The sequence below is a fragment of the Agelaius phoeniceus genome, chromosome 4, assembly GCF_051311805.1.
Source record: "Agelaius phoeniceus isolate bAgePho1 chromosome 4, bAgePho1.hap1, whole genome shotgun sequence".
Taxonomy (NCBI): domain Eukaryota; kingdom Metazoa; phylum Chordata; class Aves; order Passeriformes; family Icteridae; genus Agelaius; species Agelaius phoeniceus.
The window spans coordinates 32,661,735-32,687,077 of record NC_135268.1 but is presented as its reverse complement, the minus strand read 5'-3'; the positions used below and the strand labels follow the sequence as shown (position 1 = coordinate 32,687,077).

Here is a 25,343-nt window from a genome sequence, read left to right as displayed (position 1 = left end):
ATCCTGAAGGGCACTGCCCAAGGAATAAGCACATGGAAACAAGGTAACCCTTGTCTGGGTCCCTTAAGATCAGTACAGTCAGTGGGGCCAGGTCTCTTATTCCAATTCAGCACGCGGGAGCTTGAAGCTGGGATTGATGGTTGGTATTTTGAGTGGCTCATTAGGCAGATGAGCAGTGTAAGTTCCTACACTGCCAATGTGGCATTTCACTGGTCAGCAGGCCCTGGTTGGTAAGCAGCACCCTAACAAGTTCCACTCCACCAGAGCACCTGAACACTTGAAATCAGACAGCAAAGCAACATCAGTTGAAAATGTCAGATTCCAGAATTAAAGCAAATACAGTGCTCATCAAACCCTAAACATCAACATTCTAACTAATGTTGGGGGTAGGAATAACCATGTTCTTTTCAAGTTATTCAAAACATTTGTACTGATTGTAGTTTAATTTTTATATGCATAAAACTACATCCAATGTACTTAATTTCAAACCACCCATTACATCAGTAAAAAACAACCTATTCTCAGTATAAAAATCCTCTCCTATTACTGAATATGTACATGTGAAAATGGATAGGAATTTGTTAAAACGATAATCTATTAAATCATATGTAACATTATTCAAAACTCACTAAATCAGCTTTGGATCAAACACAAGCTTTCTTATTGTTTTAGAGTGAAACAGTTTCTGGAATTGAAACATGCAAGCCATGTCTGAAAGATTATTATTAACTTTCTATTCTTTTATCAAATAAAGAAAAAACCCAACTCCCTGCTGGTCTCGGAAGACTGTAGATACAAGGGTCTCTCCAGGTGGGTATTATCATGTAGGGAAATGAGTAGATAATTATGGAATTGCTAAGAGTCATAATTACAGGATGCTAATAGCTGGCATTTTAATTATTTGTATTTAATTGAGAAGACAGTTGGAATTCGGGGTTGCAAAAGTACATCAGTGGCATAGATACTTTTAATTATACACTCATCACACATCTTTCCATCATAGATTGTGCTCACAGGTACCATCCAAAGCATTTCAGAGTGCAAGGAGAATACAGCTGGAGACACTTGCAACTTAGCACTAAGATGTTGTCATCACCAATGCAAAGTTTGGTTTATGCTTTTAACACTTTTAAGATTCACAGAATCAGTTCACTTGGAAAAGACCTCTGAGATCATCAAGTCCAAACTCTGACTGAATGCTACCATGTCAACTAGACCATGGCACTGAGTTCCACATCCCATGTTTTGCTAAACACCTCCAGGAACTGTGACTCCAGCACCTCCCTGGGCAGCCAATAACTAATCACCCTTTTCTTGAAGAAATTCTTCCTAATGCCCAAGTTAAATGCCCCCTTGGTGCAGCTTTAGATTATGTCCTCTTGTCCTGCTGCTGGTTGCCTGGGACAAGAGACTGACCCCCACCTGGCTACAGCCTCCTTTCAGGCAGCTGTACAGTGATAAGGTCACCGAACCTCCTTTCCTCCAGGCTAAACAACTCCAGCTCCCTCAGCTGCTTCTCACAGGACTTGTGCTCCACATCCTTCACCAGCTCCATTGCCCTTCTCTGGGGCAGCACCCAGAGAAGCTTCTCATGCCACCATCTCCATGTCCTCCTTGGAATGAAGGGCTCAGAACTGGACACAGGATTTGAGGTGAGGCCTCACCAGTGCCAAGTAGAGGGGGACAATCCCTGCCCTGGTCCTGCTGGCCACACCATTGCTGATCCAGGCCAGGATGCCACTGGCCTTCCTGGCCACCTGGGCACACTCTGGCTCATGTTCAGCCATCTGTCAACCATCACCCCCAGGTCCTTTTCCACTGGACATCTTTCCAGGCACCCTTCCTCCTACCTGTAGTGCTGCATAAGGTTGTTGTGAAGAAATACAAAATGCATGTGTCTGCTAAAAATATTTTGATTAACGTGAACTAACCACAAGAAAGGATTTTTGGAACCCCAACTGTGAAAAGGATCTAACTTTGTGCTATGGTACATCTACGTTAAAATACAAGTCTGTATATAGATTAGTAAATTCTAGTTTCAATTTCATTTGCATATGGAAAAAGTGTGACCATTGGTAATTTTACATCCTGATATTCCTCTCTGAGGAACAAACTTTCTCTTAAATATTTAAAGTTCAATATCAAATATTATTTTTGTATACTAAAAGACAAGGCTGCTCTGCCCTGAGAAATGTCCAAAGACACTTTCAAGTTACTCTTATTTGCTTTTCAAATAGTTATTCAAATAATATAGCTAATTAATCCCTTCAACTTCTTTTTAAGTTTGTCTAATGACAATTTTTAAAGTTGTGCTGTCTATTTAATTTAAAATACTACATTGAATTTTGAAAAAGGCTTGTTTTTTCTTCCTTTAGTCTACACAAGCCAGAGTAGAAATTTGCACTTGGCTTTTAAGATCCTTCAAATCACTTTTGAACACATTCTGACAGATTTCTGTGCCAGATGGATGTGGATCAAGAATGTATAAACATATGGCAGGAATGGTAACCAATATGCTCCTAGAAGTGTATAATGATTCATTTCAAAATATATATCCCAGGCTTATTAATAGTCTCTCTTCATATTTTTGAAGGGTTGAGGTTTAGAATAGCATAGTTTATATCAGTTTTCTCCAGTGAAGTACCAGCCCAGCAGAGCCTAACTGATAAGTGCCCAGAATGATCGCAATGCTTAGTTACAGGCTTTTAGGCAGTAAAAGGCAATGCAATCATCCTGCATCAGCACATGTTCTGTCATCCTCAAAACAACTGACATGCTTTATTCCATCCACCCTGTTTCACTGTCAGCCAGTGACGTCAATAAACAATGAGAAATAAGGGCCTTTGGTTTGCTTTAATTTGTGTGTGTGCAAATAATGACATGTTTCATGTGAGTCAATAAATACATTGGCTAGACTAACAGTAAATGAAACCAGGAGGCTGTGCCCTCACACTGCTCTTGGAATCCTTCAGATACAATATTAGACAGTGAGGTAAAGATCTTTTATCAGCTCTTTCTCTCAGCACTCATGAGACCCTCTTTAGTGATTTTCCCTCTGTATTTATTAGTACACATACTGGTTCTACAGCCCCTTACTTCTGGGAAAAAAAGAACAACAACCCAAAAAACACAAACAAAAAACCCCCACCAAAACAACAAATGAAAAGGAACAAACAGGATAAGAGGGAAATTGGCATCAGTATTTTTTGGAAGCCAGTTTAACACCCTCCATCTCCCTGGCTTCTTTGTGATGACTCATCAAGCAGCAAGTTTCAGATTTTTAAAAGGCATTCAGTACCTACAGATAAAAATGTCATTAAGGACAAGGTGTCACAAAAACATTCTGCTCAAGTGCACTAGTACATGATAGACTTGGCTTCTCAGGCCCTATGCTACTTAAGGCCAGATTATCCAAAAAAGCTCTTTGAGATGTAGCCATGCACTACACTTAATATTTGTCTTTCAACATCCTCTGACATTGTAATGACTTATAACTAATTGTTTGGAAGTAAATAACTACATTTATTTCTCAGAAGTCCTGATTTAGAAACAAAAAACCAATATGTCAACACATCTTGATATTTCCTTTTGTCACTTCACTCCCTATTCAGAGGCTCAACAAAGCAACTCAACTGGGCACTATCTAATTTATCTGCATCAGAGAATGGGAAAAGTCCATTCATCCTCCTTGTATACGTTTTTTTCTCCAAAACCCTCTTCTATGTGTTCATCCTAGCATTGGGAATTTCTTTCTGTATTTTACTTTGCTAACAGCCTATTTTTTAGATTTAGTACATACAGCTAGCCCTAGGAAAATGAACCATTTTAATTAGCTCAAAATAAAAGCTGTTTTCATTTTGCCATTTTATTTCTTCATGGTTTGTCCCTTATTGGGCTCCTACAAGCAAATGTCTAAATGTCACTGTTTAGTACCAAGCAGATAAAACTGAGGATAATTGACAAAAATTCAAAACAGCACAGCTATGTTGTATCTCTGGAATTTCAGCAGTACCTTGGCATCCAACACCCATGTATTCAACTTTAATGGCTCTACTGCTGTGGCTACTCATGCCCTAGGTGTTGGAGATCTACAAAGGCTGACAGGCTCACACATTACTCTCTGCTACTGCATAACAAATTTTACAGATGGATATCTGATTAGCATATCCAAGCTCTCTTTAGTTTAAAGAGTTCAGTACAAGCAGCTCTGAAGAAGGGTGAGCATTTTAGGCATCCAGGGAGATGAATGAGCTTTTGAAGAGCAGGTGAAAATTCATGCCGCTGTAGTTTCACTAAATTTGAAGCAAGCAATCAACACCTTCTAGATATGGCACTGATTAACTCAGTACATCAATATCTGCAACTGGAGCAAGAAGGTTCCTAATGTTCCTGGTGAAAAACCAAGAGAGATTAAAAATAAAATCTGATACACTCTTATTCATTCCATTTTCCATCCTCAAAAAAACCACTTCCCTCTGAAGTGCTAATGTGGTAAATCGGCATTTACCTACGCATTTCACCACTTGCATGCAAAATAGTGTAATTGCAGAAGTAAAATGAGCTGTGAAGAGCTGGAGAGCTAAATCTTTACTCTGCTGAACCACAGTACCCCAGAGATAGGTAGGTTTCCTCACAGCACTTTACATTTGTAAACAGTAAATTTACATACTATGTTTTTTCTATAGTTTTGCTGTAATTGCAAACTTTATCCTTTGATGTTTCTTGGCTCCTACTACTTTTTTCTTTTTTTTTAGGAAAGACATTTTAGGCTGTGATTTTGCAAGCTTTTTTGACACAAATTCCTACTTTGAAAAAGCAATTTACTCAGGGATAGAGTGAATGGAACATAACTAAGCTAAATATGGTTCTGGTACATCAGATTAAATGGTACTCTTCTGACTCTGGGTATTAGTAATGCTTATGGGGAAACCATCTTCAGCTCTTGTAACCATCTAGCTATAAAAATGATGTGAAAACATGAGTATATTTTGGTTTGTTTCTTATTTCCTACCAAGTGACTATGAATATGATTCACCTTTTAAAGTTTTTATTTCAAACTACAAATGTGAGTAGGGTAAATAACTGAAGTTTATTTTCATTATTATTAGAAAAATAGAAAGTTTCTGAGTGTACTGAGTTATGTGTCATCCAAAGTTAATTATATGTTACTCAAAATTTCTCTAATTTGACAAGTTTACAACATCCTGTATGTGCTACAGATGTTCCTTTTGAATTCGTAAGTCAAATCTTAAGAGTTTAGATAGTTATACTAATAGCTCACATGACTTGAGAAAGCAGGATAGTTTATTCATGCAATTACTACTACATTAAGCAGAACTTACATGCACAGGGAACTGTTACCCAATGGAAAAGGTGTAGTTGTTGAAAACTCTATGTAAAGAAATGTAAATATTTTCAAATAGAATTTGGCAAAAGATGAGCATTATTTGGTAATTCAACCCATGAAAAAGATACTTGAGGTCATGTAATTTTTCCATGTCATGAAATTTACCACTACTTATCAAGCTTTAGTTTGACAGTGTGTAATATTCTATGTGCTCTAGGCAAAAAGCGTATTCCACAGCTTAGTACTATCAGTCTTCACTCTTTTACAACCATGACAGAAATGAATAAAAAGTTCAACATATCTCTCTAGTAGTATAGGATAGAATGGATAGTGTCATCTTGTCCATCTTTTCCTGAGATGCTTGTGTTGATGTTGATTCTAACTCATGCTGGGGAATAGAAAACTGGGCCAGTAAGAAGGACTGTAGACATAAATGTAATTCAGTTTTTTTAAATAACTGATTTTTTTTTTTTTTACTTATTGACCATATGCTTAGGGTGGTCTTAAAACTGGAGAAGTTTCTCAGGGAGAATATTAGCCTGAATTCCTTTTCGATCTTTCATTTATGTAACCAGTCCTTCCAAGTTAGAAGCCTAGACCTTAAGCTCCATGTAACTATGTCTGCATTACAGAAAAGAAAAGTTACTGAAAAATCTTTTTCAACTTCTATAAAAGGAGACACTGAATTTCAATGTATGTGTACTATTTTCTGTATATATTTAATATCTTGAACCATATAATTTACACATTGTGTTCAATCATGCTTGCGCCATATAAAGCCAAAGCATATTATTTTCAGAAGCTATATTAAATAAGTGTTAAACTAAATTTAATATTTACAAACCATGAATGACTAAACTGAAATACATTCAAAAACTGTCTCAATTAACATAGGGAAAATGGGCCTTCTCATGACTCAGGCCATAAAATCAACACTTGCTGATTTGACACATCTATAGGCATAACACTGATAGTACAGTACACAGGATTAAAAGCATAAATACATTTTCTTGCACATCATTCTGCCGACTCATGCAACAGTAATGTAGACAGACCCCAATAATATACCAGAACTTGCAACACTTCTGTCCATGCTGGAGACCCAAAACCCAGGGATGAAGCAGAACTATTTTTCAGCAGGCCTGAAAAATAGACTCTGCTTTATACTGGGAGAGCAGCTGGTAATAGCCATCTTTTCATTGCAAAAGAATTGTGGTATTTTTTTTCTATTTGCTCACGATCTTCTTGCAGAAACAAAATGCTAATATGAGAGTATTAGTTCCAAATAAACAACAGAGAAAATATTATTACATATTTTCTGCCTAATTTTCAGGGCACTTAAGTTTCCATTGACTTTCACGCCATAGTGATCATTTGCCTATCCATAAATTCATTGCTATACTATTATTTTTAAAATGCAAAATTGCATATATTACTACATAATAATAATTATTTTTTGTAACCTATGTAACCTCCATGTAACTTATACGAGCATTTTCCTCTTTTTGCTTGTGCCAACAGTATTACCTGTGGTCTTCACTTCAGCATGTAGTCCATATGTTCCTCCTCTATTGTGCAGGGTTATTCTTCAAGTGGGTTCTCAAAGCAGATGTTCAAATATTCTCTAATGTTCCCACAGAGACTTCAGATTGAATTGCTGCCCTCCATTTGATCCCACTAAGGGAAAACCCTGCTTCACAGATAGCAGTTGACAGATAAAAACATTTGGATGACCTCCTCTTCCCTCAATCAATACTTAATTTTTTTAAAAAATGTTCCACTGCTTTTGAAACTGGAGAAAACAACAGCAAATAAACAGCTAGATTGGCTGTTGTCAGAAAAAGTTGCTGGAAAAGTGATAAGTCTGTACTATGGGGAAGAGTTGAACATTTTCTCTGTAATGAAATGGCTTGGGGTGGGAAAACAGCAATATGTCACAATCAACAGTGGACTAGTACTAGGCAGCAGTCAAAAAAGCAGCTTAAATTCTAGGCATTACTATGAAAGAAAAATGGAAGAAAACCCCAAAACATTACACCACAGTAGAAAACATCCTTCTTTTACCCCTTGAATCTCTTTCTCTCCAATTCCCAAAAAATGAACAAAAGAACTGGAAAAAAACAAGCAAAAATAAATGACACTTTCCATTTGAACAACTAAATAGCCCAGGACTGTTCAATTTGAGCAAAGAGGAGATCAAAGCCTACAAAATCATTAATTGTATGGACATGGTGAACAACTGACTAGATTATTCACTGCCTCTGTCTACATGAGCACTGGGCATGATGAAGTGAGACTAAGAGGTACAGGCTCGGAACAAACAAAAGGCTGTGATTCCCTACACACTGCTACGCTGAATTGTGAAACTCCTAGCCAGAAGACATGGTGGATGCAAAAAGTTTTGTGGATTCAGAGGAAGAGCATGCAAAGTGAATTTCTAAATGTTACTGAATTGCAACCATATCAACACTAAATGCCTAAATATCTAAATGATACAAAGCTCAGGAAATCCTGTTCACCAAAATACAGTCAGACAACAAGAGAATACCTTGAGGAAGATTTATATTCTCTCAAACTCTTTTTTATTTTTCTTCAGACATCAGCATATGCATGCCTTAGAGTCAGGATATCATGCTACATCAACTCATAGTCTGAACCACTGAGCTATTTTCACATTCTGAAGTTTTCCAAAAACAAGGCTAAGGTTTGACAAAATTTATAGTGGAAAAAATTCTCCCTTCAGGGTGAAATCTTAACTGGATAGATGTAGATAAAAACATCAAACAAAGTAGAAAATCATACATTCTAGGGTCTAGGGTAGTCAGGCTTAATCTATGCTAGTCTGTCATTTGTAGGGTGAAGCAGCAACTTGAAAAACAGCTGTTCTCTATATTTAAACACTCATTTTACCACAGAGAGCATCTCTAGAGCTCAGAAGATTCCTGTGACAGCTTTAACTAGCTAGGCATTCAAGTTTGTGTTTGGTTGACCAGAACAGAGAAAACTGAACAATTATGGGCAGAGATAAAGCAAAGCTGCTGCCAGCAGTGTGATGGTGAGATCATTCACACAGCAATGAGGAGAATACCCGGACACTGAGATGCTGACTTCACCTGCACTTTGGTGGGGTGTGAATAATACAACAGCCAGCCAGACAAGCTTGTGTGATGCTGCATGTGAGCTCTGATGCTGCACTAAGGAACATTAACAGAAGCCCAGCACTGCCCCGCAGCTGGATTTAAGCTGGGCTGTTTTCAAGCAGTCAGGAGGAAGTGGAAAACCTGTAAGGAGCTACTCTCTATTTTTCGCATTCCACACGATTTCCAGACAAGAAGCTGTTTACAGACCTACATATCTCCTAGTGTCAAAAATTTTGACAGATCATGGGTTATTTCAGTAGAGATCTGGGTTCCCTTTTGAAATCTTGGGGCTGGTTCCTGTTTTAAAAGCTTTGCCATATAGATAGATGTTAGTGTGCTATATCTAAATCAATTTTTATGGACTGTAATATTGACAGAAATGATCTCACCTCTGTTTCTGACATACCAAAATATACAAAATTCAACAGCAGATAAAAGGAAAAAATCCACAAACATACACATGGCTATTCTTCTAGGTAACATTTTGCCTTTCTTTTCTGCACACATATGATGCTCTTTTTGAATACATGCAAACAGATTTGCTACCATTGGCAGCTCTGAAAGGCATTCTTTTAAAAAGACAAATTGATGTACTAACAGTTGGGGTTTGGGCTTTTTTTAAAATATATGTAAACAAATTACATAGTTGTCATGAAATACTGGTTATAGAATTGTAACAGATAACTGTATCTGCTAACTTAACAAATAGGTTCACATGTTTGCTAGCACTGTGGGATTGTGTTATATATTATAGCTTATTTTGGGAGATTTTTGTTCTAAGTTCTTTTGAGGTCTGTGTTACTGTCAAGAGCCAAGAGCTTTGACAGCTGTTGCCAGCTCTATGAGGTTTGTTTAAAACAATAAGGGAGTTGCCTAGCAACATCACATCACACATTTGGTACCCTACAGTATCTCACATTCCCAACTACTCTGCACATCCTCACAACTTAAAGGGACACTGTCAAGTTAACAACCTTACATGAAAAGTGGATTTACTTCTCTTTCACCCATAATTAGATATATGAGGTGAGAGAAAGAAAATTTACATTAATAAAATACTATTTGCACTTTCTTTGCAGCAACATTTGATATTTTATCTCAAATTAGCAATATCTGTTATCACTTATGGCCACACTGTTTGGCTTAAAAATAGTTTAGTAAAAAGCCAAGTTTTCATAAAGAATTTTACCTTACTAACATAGATCTTACAAAATTAATGCTTTTTCTCTCTGTACATACAATTCCTATCACACACATTATTTGCACCACCAAGCTCTTTATAAAATATGGATTTACTGTCAAATATTAATTGGTTATTTTTTTCTGCTAGGTAGCTTTTGTAATAAAGTTTTTTGGGAAGACCTGTGGGCCCTTCAGACCTCAGGCAAAGTCGCAGAGAGTTTAGGGTCCTTTGCTTATATGGACCACAGCCCTAGTTTGGGAGAAGTTCTCCAACTGACCTAATATACCTTTTATATAAACATTTCTGCAAGAGTCATAGAGAAAGAAAACCCGAGGAGTAAGAAAGTCATTTGGAGAGGTGAGGAAGACAAACTGTTTAATAGAGAGGTGAAATGAGATACCATAGATGAAAGAAAAAAATTAAACCATGAAGAAAAAATGGGAAGATATATCATCATCAATACCATCTATACCTTCTTTTTTTTTTTTGAGGATATGTTTCTATATATTTTGTTGGTTTTTTTGTTTGTTTGTTAATGGCTACAAAAGCACCAGAGAGACAAAAAATTTACAGCATAGCTTTCAAAGACAATAAGCATAATCTCAGGAATTTTCTTCTCTTTTCTCCATCCACAACAGAATAGTGAAAGGTCTTAATGCATTAAAGGCAGTTTCATTTTTATCTAATCCAGAATTCGAATAGATGTATTAGAAATGTAAAATAATTCAAAAGAATATGCAAATTTTTGCTACCCTCAGGCATCTGGAGAGTTGCCAGCACAATACTCCATGCTGCTCTTCAAAACTTAGAGAGATTCCCTAAAAGTGAACAGAAAAAAATTAAACTACAGAAAACCACACATACAGAGTTACACATTTGAGAAGTTGGGTGTCATTAACCTTGTATTTCAACATGTAATGACATTTTGGGAACTATTTGGTTCCAGTGGTTCAAAGTCTTTTGGGGTATTTTTAAAACAAGAGCTTCAGCAAAGAGTTTCAAGCTCCTTAAATGTAACCATGGCACCATTAGATTGCTGCTCTGAAAACTTTTGCCACATCTCCCTTTCTTGCACTCCCACTGTAAGACACTGATTCTGTGGTTTGGAACCAGCTGTGATTCATAAACAGCTGCTACTGCAATACCAGATTCTCCATTTAAAGGCCAAAGATCTTACCTGAATTACTGAGCACACACATGTTTCCGGTGTATCATTTGAACTGCTTGTTTAAATAAACAAGCAGGTCAATAATAATGCCATAAATAATGCCAATAGCTGGGGGTTTTTTGTTTATTTTATATGATGAGGCAGCATTTGGGACTGAGGAATCATATCACACTAAATCCAATCAGGTCAGTAAAATGAAGCCAGGTGGCAGAAGATGGGGTCATGACTGAAGCTTTTGAAGGGCTACATCATATTAAGTGCCATGGCTGCTCAGCAAGTGCCTAAATATCATTGAGGATAGCAACACTTGCTACTTCAGAGGACATAGAAAAAAATAATATGAGCATATTTAGCTATGTATCAAAGCTAATTGCCCACCATCTGAAGAATAGGATGATGTAAGAAAAGAAACAAAGGAAAGGGTTAAAACCAATGCAAAATTCAAGACTGTTTCTGAAAGAAGGTAAAGAAATGACAACAAAAAGAAATAGCAGCATTGACAAGTGGGTTGATGTCACATACAGGAAAATTCAAAGATGAATCATAAGATTAGACAGCTGCAGAGTAAGAAAATACTAGCTGTTTTTCCTAGTCAATGCATTTTGTAGACCATAACTGTACCCCTATTACTGATGTTTTATTCAGCCTCCTCAGACTTTAGCAATTATAAAATCCATCACCTCTTGTGACTTTTGTTGTCCCACCTCTCCACTTGCCAGTTTCTCTTAAATATTTCTTTTCTTTAACTGAACAAATTATGTGAGCATCTCAATAAAGGATGACGAGTAAATAAATTTAGAAAAGTACATACTTAATTTGACCTTGGGCAACCAACACTTCCCAAAAAAACTCCCTGAAATTCTGTAAACTCCCCATCAGTAGCTGCCTAGCCATACAAGTGTCTGATCTTTCATCACCTTGTTTTTCACTTCAAAGCTTCCCAGAGCCTATTATTATGCTTCTAAGAGCACCCCAAGCCAACAAAACATTGGCTGGGATGAATAGCTCCAAGACTACCTTCTATACAAATCCAATTGATTTGTATTTATTTTAATCAAAACATCATTGCTCACTTATCAAGCTGAACCTGTCAAGACAGATTCTCTCTGAAAAGAGTTTCTGCATTCTGCTAGGCATATTTCTATAAAGTACTTCACTCTAAAGCTTCAGTTACCCATTTCATTTGGGGATTGGTTCATTTCTCTAAAGTATGTAAGACAGAAAATGGCAATTTAGATGGGTTTTTTTTTTAATCAAAACACCTGCAGAATTAGCACATTTCTTTTTTTTTCAAAATAAGTAAAAAATCATGTCAAATTTTCTCAAATAAAGTTTTTGGTAGCTACCTTATCTACAGGGAGAAATTTTTCTCCACCTCTGAATAAGGATTTAACCTGGATTATTTTTGTCCTTTGTTTTTCCTTTTGGTTAGCTCTAAATGTGAGAAAGAAAACTTAAAATTGCTTGATGCTTTGGCTGCTTTGAATATCACAAGATTTCACTTAGTCTTTCATAGCCCACGCAGGAACCTTAGTTCCACACAGTATTCATAACACCCATACACGATACCACGGCTTCAACTCCCGATCTTAACTTCTCAGTATCAGAACAGAGCCTCATCATGTTTGATCAATGAAATGATTGTCACTATAGATGCATGTACTTACTATGCTACATGTAATAATCTGCTTTTGGTTTGCTGTTTGATTGGGCTTTTTTTTACACAAGAGCTAGGGCACCGATTATTCTTTATCTGTTCAATTACAACCCAAATTTATGACTGTGAGAAGTAAAATTTAAATATAGAGAATAGGCTTACGCTGGCTCCATAATCACTGAAAAGCTTGGGAGAATGGCATTTACCACAATAACTAATCTTTTGCTTGGAGCAGACTGGTGTGGAACCATTAAGCAACTGGCAAGAAGCAAACTGTAGAGTTAAATATGCCATGCTTCAACTCTGGCACCTAATCAAGCTGTAAGTTTCAATAATTTATGCTTGGCACATGTGCATTTCTTTCCTCAAACTGCCTGTGAAACATTGGACATTTCAGACAATGGCCAAAATTATTTCTTAGGTTGGAAAGAGTAAAACAATCAAGCAGAAGCATAAAAGGAGTAGGAAGAATGATTAAGAAGAAAAGCACATTGACTTGGTTACTACTGCAGTGAAATAGGTGGCAGCAGTAATGAAGTCCTCAAAACAGAAGGAGAAGGTAAAATGTTTTGGTTTACATATGTACAAGTAAGTTAACATCCACTGAAAAATTCCCCCTTTCTTTTCATATATTTTCACATATTTTGAAAGCAGGAAAATGGTGGCATATTTGGATTGATATATTTACCTTCAAATGCTACTCAATACAACATCAACAGTACCATAGGACAGGAATTTTCAATGATGTTAAATTTCCCAAAGTGGGTGGGACAGCCAACTTCAGCAGGAGCATAATTACAGCAACACTTGGTATTTATGAAGGGGGAAAAAAAAATTCCAAACAGGCACACAGGCACTGCAGCAGAATCCAAATTCCTATATTAGCCAATTTGTTCTTTCGTACAGCCTATAGGAATATTTTGAATACTGGGCAAGGAGGCAGCTACAGTCATTGAATGAGGCACAAGACTTCCTTCAGCTGATTTCAGGAGCCAAAATAAAATAGGGTAAAACTCAAACCCCACTTTTTTCCCTAGCATCTTTCTTATGAGTCCACTGTAGGGTGACAATACTGTCACCATTTTCCACTGAAACCCAAAAACTGTCCCATCTTTTCCAAACTCCAAAATAAAGAGCAGGACTCTAATGCAGCATATAACTCTTTTTTGTGAAAGTAGAAGTATTTCTGTAAATTCCTTATTATTATGCACACTTCCCTGTCCAGCCACTCAGGATCCACTCTGACAGTCACCTGAGCTGGAACCAAGGCCCCTCCTGCTACACACCCACATCCACAGTCAGACCACATTTCCCTCCAGTGTTGGCCCAGGACAGAATCCCAGACATCCCAATTCCTAAAATAATTTAATCTCGGTTCAATGACTAAATAGCAAAGTAAGAGCTGGAACTGGTGCCTCAGAGGAAGGATCCTGAACTGAGGAACTCCTGAGCTTTTACACCCTCACAGTTTGAGTGTGCCAAATTCTGGAGGTCCCAGCTCCTGCTGTGTCTCTGAGTGTCCCCTCACCCAGCTGGGCCACAGGTCCCTGTGCCATTTGTTCAAAGGGTCAGTGCCAGGTCACAGCCTCCTGCCTCTTGACTGTCCTCACCCAGGGCTCAACCTGCAGCTGGTACTGCAGCTGCCCCCTGAGCTACCTGCACTACAGGGATTCCTCAACATAACTTCCTTAGCACCTCTCTCTCAACAGTTGAATCAAGTGACAGCAACATTAACTGGCTTTGATTATTCTATCTATGCATTTTTACCTAAGAAAGAAATTAAACTTTCACTTTTGTTTTTCCTCCCTCCACAGTCAGATTACATGTTTGATTAAGGCAAAATACACAAGGATTAAGTCACTGCTTAACACGAATTTTTCATGATTTGTGTTTTGGATCAAACACAGGAAGGACTTGAATAAGCAAGTCTTTGACCAGAAAGCAGGCCACTATCTACTTTCCCCTTTTCAAAATAAAAAACACATCTAGATAGTCTATTTTAACAAAACAATGCCTACTAGCAAAGCTGTATTTACCTGAAAACATGCATCTGAGGCTCTGACAGATATACCTCAAACATCAAAAACCTAATTTTTATCTTCTTCATAAATGCAGAAAATATGCTCATAATATATTTTCTAGTAGCCGTCACTTTTTTCAGTCTTTCAGTCAAGACCAAGTTAAGATTATTTTTCATCTATTTTTTGTCTGCAGTGCACCTAGGGGTAAAATATCTACAGTAAGCCTGATTTCCTCTCACTGAGTGATACTGGATTCACAACAGTCCAAAACATTAGTGCATATTTCAATATTATCTGTCTACTATTGCCTCACTATAAACATAAATGAGCTAAATGTAAAATAGCTACCCTTTGAGATTGATTTAATCTCAAGAAAAATCATTACTTCTCAAAGTCAAATTAATATTAAAAAAGTGCATCTTCAGTGGTCCCATTCAACCTCAATGATGGTATGATTGCATAATTTCTGTTCCCCAAATTATTTTTCTCCAGCAGACAGCCTCACAACTGTGCAGATCAGGTATTTACTGTAGAAAAACAGACACATTTTTCTTTTCTGAAAAGGTGCTTAAACAGCTGAATAAGATGTCAGGGAAGGGGTTGAGCCACCATTCCTAGAGATATTTAAAGGATGTGTGGATGTGGCACTTTGGGACATGGTTTGTGATGGACTTGGCAGTGCCAGGTTAGTGTTTGGACCCAGTGATCTTAGAGGTCTTTTCCAGCATAAATGGTTCTATTATTCTTTGATGCAGTGCCTAAGAATAGATGCTAAAACACTATTATCACTATCATTACTGTTATTTACTTGACTGTTGAAGGGTAGAATTCACTGCTTTAACTGGCATTGGCAGAATTTATAGATTTCAAAACAAATGCTTTAAAATTATGCTTATGGTAAACGAATTTTGTATGCTGTAGTAGTTTAATATGTTTCTCTTAGGCAGATTGTACCATCTTACTACACAGAGATGAAATGTTTAACCTTATGGACTGAAAATTCCAAACACCCAAACAAAGCTTTTCAAATTTTAGAGTACATTCCACATATATTATGTTTAATTACATATATATTTATGTTTACATATAAAATTTCTCCCACGTGGACAGAAATTGATGAAATATATTTCATGTCTCTATTTCAAAAGAGAATAGGAAAATTACATTTTTGTAATTCTTATTTTCTAATTAATAATTTTTTCTAAATAAAATCAAAAGACAGCCTCTTTTCTGACTGGTAGTTTTGTGATTACTGAGCTGTAGTCAACACATTCTACTTTGGCTGTCATTTTACGATTAAAAAAACATAAATGCTCATTCATTTTTAAAAATGCCAAGAATGTGTTCAAACTTTGTAAATATAGTTATCTTGGAAGCTGTGCACCACAAAAAATAAGGTTTCTATCATTTCTGGGTTAAATTTGAGATTTTTGAATGTGCAGGCCAGAAAACAACTGGATTGCAGTAACTTCAGTCAACAAGAGGTAACACTTTGTACCAATATTTGAGCATAGCCCTGAAAATTTTAGGTGTATTGCAATTAAAATAGCCTGAGCACCTGAAGAAATGAGTTTCCTATATTTTGTTTTAATTATTTATTTGAAGCTGATAGAATAAAAATATCCATACCCCTCTTAGAGACAAAAGCTATGAAATGTCATTCACTGTGTCAGTGATATTTAATTGTCATGTAAAAGCATCTATCGGACAAGAAGCCTGGTCATCTGTCACAATAAATGCACCCAAATACTTTATAACGATAGAAGATAACTTAAAAAGTCTTTCATCTATAGGAAATTACAACTGATGTCACTAAGAGCAACAAGTTAAATGAAACAATAACAATTACGAGAGAATTAAGACTTAATTCCTAAAGCAAGCAACACCCTCTTTTATTATACTCCTATATTGCCTTTTGAAGAATATCATGCCAATATTTTACCCACGGTTCTACTGCCAAGTTTCAATTAGCTTCTGTTCCGAGCAAAGCTGGCAAAAAGAATTCTAGACTTAATCTATCACTTTAAATAAGTGAGTAAATTCAACATATGGGCCAACTCACTAGCAAAACTTCTGTCCCATAACTGTCGTATACTGCATGTGCAATAAATTTAGTCTGAAATAAACAAAGTATCAGGGTAGGCCAGCTTTAAACCTTTAAATTCCTTCTTTAATACTAGATTTTAACAAAATGCCAGTAAACATTCAGAAAAAAATCAGCTTTAATGAACTGCATCAAAACCTTTTTAAAAAATGAAAAAAGTCAGCTAGCAATTAGTTTTTAAATGCCTGTCTCCATGTCATCTTAATTAGTAGCAGATTATCATTTTTGGTTTGGCCTATTAGTTTCTCAGCATGATTGGTTTTGGTTTATACTATTTTGGGATAGTTCAGAATTACATTTTTCAGATTGGTTATAATTTAGCTATTTAATTACAGTACATTGCTCCAGCCAGTAGCAATCCCAAGAGAACTAATCATCAAACTAGAGTTGTGTACACATTGAAGGTATGCTGTAATTTTTTTCTGATACTTTACTGAATATCTAAATCATATTACTTATTATGAGCTAACTGAAGAGTTCCATTTAATAACATAATCACAATAATTATTAAGTTCTACTAAAGACGAATAAAATCATTAAACATCTACTTGTTTATGGTTTGTTCACATGCTACATACAGTGGCATGTTGAGGCTGCCTTTAAAACAGTGGGTATATTAGCTATATAAAGTAGAATAATAATAATAATAATAACCAAAACAACCCAAACCTACTCTCAAACTGCAAATAGTCATCCAGGGAACAGAAGTACAACAGAAAGGGCTGTTTGGACTATGATCTATAGTATACAGTATTGAGTAGGTACAACAATTCTGTTCAGCCTCAGAAGGGCAGATGCTGCTTGTGCATGCATCCCACTGTGCCAGTATGGGAAAGGAAGAGTGTAGCCTCAGAAGGGTTGAAATTTACCTCTGGCTCTACCCTTTGCAGAAATCATTCTTTGGAGCTTGTCATTCACTGTAGCTCTCACATAAATGCTGAGGGGCTGCATCAAAAGTAGTTGACATGGGTAGAGGAACCAGTTTGACTACTTTGGGTCTCCACTTGACATATTGGGTCTCCTCCATCCATATCATTTGGACAGCAAAAGATAATGTGGTAACAGGCTATTGTGCTTTCCTGTGCAGCAAATGCTACAGGGAGAGTGCTGAAAGATGCACTCAAAAGGGGAGTATAAGGAACTATCATTCCCACAGAAAGAGTTATCTGAGTTAGTTAGCACAAGCATATTGGTATATTTATAATGCTGGCATAGCTGAGCACTTTTTTTTTATTTCCATCCTCCTTTGTCTTCCTTCTAAAGACCTGGGTCAAAGAAGGAATAGGAAATCCCTGGAATTCAATCTAAATGCCATCAAAACAAAACAATACATTTTTGATGCAGTATAGCTAGTATTTAACCTGAGCAAATGAAGAATGTAATGTTTACTTTCCTCTACATTCTTTCTCTCTGCAGTAGAAAAACAATGTCACAAAGGAGAACACTCTTGATTTCTGTGGCAACTGTTTACCACTGTTATTTGGTGGGATTTAGCCCACTATAAACAATTATAAGATTAGATATTAGATATCACTTGCTAAAAACAGCTCTAAAACTCTCTTTACACTGAACCTGGAACAGGGTCAGCATTCTGATGCATAGGAAGAAAAACAAGCCTATCTACTCAAACGATGACCTAAATGTACATGTAGATGGGATATACAGGAATGAGAGATCAATTAGAACAAAATGTTCCTGTAGACAGACTTATTGGTAACACTGAAATGTTTAGTAAAAGAGAAGCAAAAAACACCAAGAATTACTGTAAGCAACTAAAACCTGTGTAAATTATCTTTATGAATGGCACTGTAGAGTAATCATGGCATTCACCAAAAAAAGGGAAAGTATGTGAAATCTCACCTGCTGGTAGACAGAAAGAAAAATACCAGCTAGATGTTCTTTATGGTTAATAATTACATGCTGCTCAAACTGCATTGCTATGCAATAAATAGGCCCCACAAATGAAACTCTCACCTCTTACAACAGTAACAACAATATGCCTCTCTGAGCTTTTCATAAGAGATTTTTATAGATAGTTCTTAGTAACATGATTCTCTTTTTATAAACAATGCTGACTTTATTTTAGCTAAGAGACTTAAAAGATAAGCAGGTTTCACCACTGCTTGTTTCAAACCATCATAAACCCCTATTATGTGCTTTTAAGCTTACTTCTTGTTTTGCTCAACTTGGGAAGTGTTTCTACATGATTACAAATGGATGTATGAACAGATAACAGGCTGAGATCCTTTGTACCTGGAAAAGTAGAAACAAGAAAACAAGGTTAACTCCTCCCCAAGCAGCACACAATCTAAGCCTAAGATGAGACTAAAGATAGACTGGAAACTATGAAAGGCATTTTTAGCAATGCTAAGTAACAAAATATGAAATAAAGAGTCCTCCAATTATGTGTCCCCTTTTAAATTCACTTAAGACATTCCTCACTGCTCCTTACAGCACTGGTTTCCATGGGTACCTGGGATGAGTTGAATGTAACCCATTCCCCATTTTTTCACTGCTTTTAAGGTGTGGGCTGGGTTAGGTACAACCAGCCTGCTGTGGAGCACAGGAAGTCCAAAGTGCCACTCCTCCCTATGCTTCTACAAATGAAGGGTCTGGTTAAGGTGGATAAAAACCACTGAGAAACTTCTCTTTGAACTACGACTTCTGTTTTTCCCACACACAGACAATTAAATTTCTCAAGTATTTGGGAATTTCTGAAGCTGAAAAGCACTAAAAGTGTCAGGTCTTACAGTCTTCACTTAGTCACAAATGGAATGTAATACTGCCATAGATTTAAAAGCAAGTAACAAGGACAACAATTTATTTCACAATCAGTGAAATCTTTGTAGATATCAGCACAGGAAAAAATAAAAAGGGTATATAGATAATGATTCATAGAATTGAGTCATATTTTTTCAGTGGTGAAAATACCTGTAGCTTTTGCTTTATCTTGGTATTATATGCAAGATATCACACTGTTTAGCTCACAAAAGAAGTGATTAAATCTAAGCCCTTTGTTTGACTACCTTCTCCCACTCTCCATAAGAATAATTCTCTGTCCAGGCTTAATAAGCATAATATTTTTAATAACAGAAAGAGTTAATTACTGATACACTGGACCCAAAATAAGTACGAATTTATAACTGTCCCACTAAAACCTTGAACCAACAGTGAGTGGGACATGACCTAGCTAACAGGTAAACCAAAATCACAGCAGAATATCCAGAATCCTGTTTTTCTTTCCTATGAAATCATGAAAAATGACTAATGCTGAAACAAATGGACTAATGAGGCAAGAGAGAATGAGACTCTGGCCCAGAGTAACTGAATAGGAGACATTCTGGCAGCAACTTCCCTTCAAAGGGCTTCAGCTCAACATCTTCCTCTAGTTTCAGCTGAAAAAGCAATTATACACTGAAGGCTATAGAAGAACAGACTTGCTTTTAAGGTACCGGAAATGTTTTGACATGGGTTCTAAACAAAACATGTACAACACATACAGAGCCATGGAAAAAACTTGCTTGGTTTAATGTTTCATTACAAACTGGGAACACAGCCCACATTAACTGAAAGGTTTACATAGCTTTTGTATGAACTTGGGCCAAGATATGTTATGGTTTCACATCAAAACCTGTCAGAAATTTGTGGGTTTTGCATGGTTGCATTGTGAAATTGGGTGAAACCAGTATTTTACTTGGAGTTCTGGGATCCAGCTGAATCCAAACACAAACCAAAATTCAATGAACATAAAGGCAAGTAGATTAAAGTCTTTAAAAATTTTTTTAAACCCAACATGTTTCACACAGCTATGAATGGAGACTCTTTTTCAGATCATTTAACACTGATCAAATGTCAAGGAGAGATTTCAGAAGTCTTGTGGCCTTTGAAAAACCTGCATTCATTAAGCTCTGAAACAGTTCAGTTGAAACTGGTTTAAGTACATCTTGTGTATAACACTACTCAAGCTGCAGTGTTACTTTCACAGACTTTTCTTAAATTGCTTGGAAAAGAATTTGTTACATTATATAACTATATTTTACATATAATTGAGAATATTTGTTAAAACACCCACACACAACACCTCTGCCCCCAAACATGACAAAAGTTTCTAAAGTTAGCAAAGTAACTTCTTCCAGGAAAGACATGAATACAAGGGGACAGAAAGAATAGAAAATGATGTAGAGGAAGTGACATACTTTGACTACTTCCTAGAACATTATGTAGACACTTATTAAGGAAAGAGAGTAAAATGGCAGTCCAAATGTAATAAATCAAAAGGGCAGCACCTTTTCTCTTTTTTTATGATTTTACCTGCAGTGTACAGCACTGCAAGATGCAGTCTAGGAAAGAACTGTTTCATGCTGACGAGGTATTTGTTTCTAATCCTGGTATACTTCAGCAAAGTATTCTAAAATCATTCCACAAATACAGGAAGAGGAATACCAATTTAAAAATGTGACTTGTTGAATCCAATTGATAAAAAAACAATTCATAAACAACATCAGTACTGAGACTGCAGAAAAACAATAGCTCTCAAACTGAGTTTATGTGCAAAATCTGAATATATGCTGGAGGGTGGTACATAGCTCCTGTGTCAATTTAAGGGAATTGTGGTATGAAGGGGACAGAAGTTATATAATTTAGGTTAATTAGTAGCTTCAGTTTTTAGCTCTATGGAATATCTCTTGGATTAACTGAGGTTAAATTCAGGCTGTTAATCCACATTAAAACCAAACTCCTAACCCACTTTAAAAGTATTTATTGCCTCAAGTTCCTCAATACACATTAAGATGTCAACTATGACTTGCTTGCTATTAGTTTTCACACCTGTATTTAAGGGGTAAGTACTAGATAAAGAGAGAACAGGTTGAAGGAAATATAGATAAATTAGATGTTTTCAGAGGGACTGGGCATGATAAGCTGCATTTTAGAATATTGTATCAAACTGCCAATGAAAACTCAAAGCTGTAAGTAGTTCTCTCTAAAAATCCATGGGAAACAGGAAAGGTACTTTTAAAAAATGAGAAAATTACATAGAAATATAAACCAAATGGCTGAAGTTCATTGTTCAGAAAAACACCGGGATAAATTAAACTGCTGATAAACTATAAACACATGAAAGGTAACATTCAGAACAGATTTTTCAATAATACCAACCCAAAACCACACCAGACTGAACTATTAATGTATTTCAGAAATGCACTCTATCAGAAATCTCTCTCAACCCTGTAGAGGGAGAGATATACTATCTGATATATATTATAGGAAGATTGGGTCACTGTAAAAAAAGTTTCCACTGAAAAAAGTTAGAACATTAATAATTTTATATAATATTGTGCAGCTCTGTTCTTACAGTTTCACTTCAAAGTTGTCAGACAAGGAAAACAAGAGAAGCACTCAGATTACTTCTGCTTAGGGAGATGGGACAAGTTTCCTCACAACAGCTCAGAAAACTGAACATTGTAGAAGTTTGTGGAGATAAAAAATGAGTTCCCTTCTCTAATGGAGAGAACTTCCATAAAATGTAGAGACACCATGATATCCCTGCAGAAGTAGAAATTTAGGCTGCCCTTGAAAGTCTCCCCCACCAAAGTCCAGCACATTTCAAGCAGAAAGAGCACAAGACCCAGCTGACATTCAGCAATGGTTGACAGCACTGAAAAGCTTCTACAACTGCCATTTCTACACACAGAACCTGACTAAAGAGGAAAAAAAATTAGTTTGTTTCTCCCTCTGTCCATTAAAGTGTAACATCAACATAAGCAGATTGTTTCTTATCCAGTGGATTTCTTTCCTTCATTTGCTTCTGTAATAGGTTCTAAACATTTTTGTGGTTTTACATAGTAAAAGTAACCAAGTACAGCCCAGGTAACCAAGGGTGTAAGAAGTTTCATGCAGCAAAACAGAAGCTCCACAATGCACATTCACACATGATGTGCCTTGCTCTGAGAGCCAATAAACTAAGAAATTAGGGGAAAAAATTACACTGTGCTGTTTGATCTTTACACTCTGCTTATTTTACTAGAGGACTTTTCAAATCCACAGCTGGAGACACTATTACTACACCACTCTGGTCTAAGTTTAGAAAGAGGATGTACCCCTCTTAGAGGACTAGAACAGAGTGGCATATTTTTACAGTCTTATAATCATGTTATGATGATAAAGCACACCAGAGGCCAGAGGTGTATAACTTTTTTTCACTCTCAGGCAATCTGAATGTTCTGTGTAATTGCTGCTGAACTGATCCTTATAAACATATTGGTGAAACAACTTGTTTCTGCTGTGCATTTGCAGTGAGTACTTCAGTATCAGGAATTCACTAAACCAGAATCAGGAATTCACTAAATGTATTGCCTGTGCGTTCTAAAACTAAAGCCCAGGAAAATTGCTAAGGTCCTTTGCTTTTTAGATACTATGTTTAGACAGCAGCAAGGTTGCTACTTTATTTTTTTCTACACTGTATCATTTCAAGCAAATATCCAAAGTCAGAGGATGCACCATCTGGAATGCAGTTTGCCTAATTGGTGCTCCCTGTGGCACTCACGAATCAGGTGTTTTGGGATAAGTGTTCACAATTAGATTTTATGTGCATAGTACCTGGGAGGATTGTTTGACACTTGCATCATTAAAATTAGTAAAATCTATTGGAATGAAGGCAAGCCTGAGGAATTATAAATGTCTTAATATTACTTAGTTTAATCTTAATGTCCCAAACTCTGTAAAGAAATTATGTCCAAAAGGTTTCTCCTTCTTGCCTTTTCCATGTTGAAGTCTAATGGTGTCCCTACAAAATTGAAACAATAGGTAGGTAGAAGGAAAAGTTTTTAATATATTGTTTTTAATATTCTCACTTACATCAAGGAAGTTCCCACAATGCCATAGATATCTGTATTCTAACTATATCTAACAGATCAAAACAGATACCTAGACTTATATCTAGTATTTATATAATTTTAAAAGAGATAGACCTTTATCTATGATCTCTATTATTGGTATTGTTAGTTCACTCAAATATTTTAATCCTCATTATTTAGGTCACTGGAATGAACTTGTCCCAAGCAAGCTGGTACCACCTGAAGAAAGTTCTGTTCTCTGTTTTGAGAAAAAAGAACACACTTCCTCCTCCATATTTCAATTTTATCTTTGACAATGCATTAAAAAAAAAAAAAGAAAATTAAAGTCAGCCATTACAGAGAGTCCAGAAAATCAGCCTTGTATAAACTTTTGGTTATTAATCTTCATATTTGCTTAAGCAACAAGAATTCATAAAACACAACATAGTAGAAGTATGATTCTGGATTTTAGAGTCAGCTGGAAAATATGGAGGTATGTTCTTACTGTTGTTTTCCAGGTCAGTATTTTAGGGAGAATGCTTGATTCTGGGGAGGTTCCTCATGAAAAAAAAAAAAAATTAAAAAAAAAAGTCAAAAAAGTCACCAAAATCCTGCCTTGCTTTTCTTAGCTTACTTACTTACTGAATTCCTCAGCAGCTGCATTCCTAAATCTGCAGTCCATGCCAGAGGCTGTGACTGGGTCAGGCTTTTGGTATCCAATGCTGCACAGGCATCCTGCTAGACCATGCTGGGGTTTCAGTCCCTCTTATATTCCAGTATATTTAGCTTTCACTACCAATACATGCCTCACTGGCCAGTCAGGCTTATAGCACCATTGGGACTCTTTAAACATTTTCACACAAGTGTGTGAAAGGAAATGTGATACACACAGCAGTCCAGCAGGCAGAAAAGCATATTCTATAATGATAAATAATGAGAGTGCAAAAAAGGAGATTGTGGTCCTACCTCATGATTTGGTCATAATTTCTTCCAAGCACAGTTAATAATTGCAGGGATTCCTTCTGGAGCAGTGGAGAGCTATGTACCACACTACTGCTTTCTGAGATGACCAGAGCCCAAATAAGCTCCAGAGACACCTCAGCTGTGCCCTAGCCTTTTTACGTCTTGAGGAAAAAACCCAAACCAAACCCAAACTAACAAAAAACCTCCAGCCAACCAAAAAACAACCAAACAAAGAAAAAAAACCCAAACCAACACAAAAAAGCCCAAAATCCAAAAAACAAGAACAAAAAAACCACCACCAAACTAAAGCAGAGGGAACCAAACTGCACTGAAATGAAAAATTAACATTGGTTTAAATGGCCAGCTACCATAATCAAGCTTCACTTTCCTATAACTCAGCCTCCCTTGTTACACTTATCTTTTATTACTTCTGTGTTTTCTCAGTTTCTCTTTTATTCATGATATTGCCTTCCCATATTTTCTGGCTTTCTTTTGTACCTTCTCTTGTGCACAGATCATTTCTCCAAAAACATCACAGTTGCTTCACAATAGTTTCTGCCAGTTCTGCCATCTGGCTAATCTTTTGTAATCAATCCTCTTACTTTCAGCTCTTGAGATGAGAATTTATTTTCCTAGATACTCAGCTAGACAGTTAAAGATGTTTCCAGCACATGATCCACAAACATACTTTGGTCCTGTGCTGCTAAAAGCTGAAAGGCATACAGGATCAATGAGGCAGCCTCAGGAAATATGATTTGCTTCAGCATAGTATGCAGTATTCACATCACCAAATAGTTCAATATTATTTTACAAAATAATAGAACACTTTGAGAAGCCCCAAAGATCTACAGATAAGGAGTATCCTCCTGTGAATACATTGAAATGCATTCACTCCTCAAAAAACAGTCTCAAAAATGATAAAAATAG

At 36.4% G+C, this 25,343-nt stretch overlaps 1 protein-coding gene and 1 long non-coding RNA gene across 3 annotated transcripts in view; one reads left to right on the top strand and one right to left on the bottom strand.

Annotated features, from left to right (window-relative positions):
• LOC143693955 (uncharacterized) overlaps positions 1-25,343 on the bottom strand; it is a 183,785-nt gene that overhangs the window by 107,596 nt on the left and 50,846 nt on the right. The window lies entirely within an intron of this gene.
• Positions 4,535-25,343, top strand: part of LOC143693956 (uncharacterized) — a 47,151-nt gene continuing 26,342 nt past the window's right edge. Inside the window, exon 1 of the long non-coding RNA XR_013182077.1 lies at positions 4,535-4,620. This is a non-coding gene — a long non-coding RNA (uncharacterized LOC143693956). The remainder of the gene's footprint in view (positions 4,621-25,343) is intronic.